The sequence below is a fragment of the Elephantulus edwardii genome, unplaced genomic scaffold (genome assembly GCF_000299155.1).
Source record: "Elephantulus edwardii isolate Elephantulus edwardi_28Jun2011 unplaced genomic scaffold, EleEdw1.0 scaffold00446, whole genome shotgun sequence".
NCBI lineage: Eukaryota > Metazoa > Chordata > Mammalia > Macroscelidea > Macroscelididae > Elephantulus > Elephantulus edwardii.
The window spans coordinates 1,007,178-1,007,615 of record NW_006400196.1 but is presented as its reverse complement, the minus strand read 5'-3'; positions in this window follow the sequence as shown (position 1 = coordinate 1,007,615).

Here is a 438-nt window from a genome sequence, read left to right as displayed (position 1 = left end):
GGGATGGGTGTGTCAGAGGTGGTGCGGTTGGCGCAGGAAAGAGCAGGGTTTAGGGCTGTTGTGCATAGGGTCGCTATGAGTCGGAAACGACTCGACGGCACATAACAACAACAACAACTCTTTCTAATGTGCTACACTGCTGTCACAATATGATAATTTCCAAAGTGAGGGTTAGGTCTCCTCTGAATCTGATATGCGGATGTTGTCTATTTGGCTGAGGACCTCAGCCTTTATAAAATAATTTTTTCCCTAGCTGATTTCATAATTCATAAATTACTTTTTCTTTTTCCATAGCTGATTTCAGAATTCACTCCTTGTCTTCGATTCTGGTAAATTTGAATATGATATGCCTTGGTGTTTCTGTTTTAGAGTTTATTCTATTCATTCCTCTTCTTATTCCTGGAATATCTTCTTGTAGTAACTCTTCCACAGCTTTCT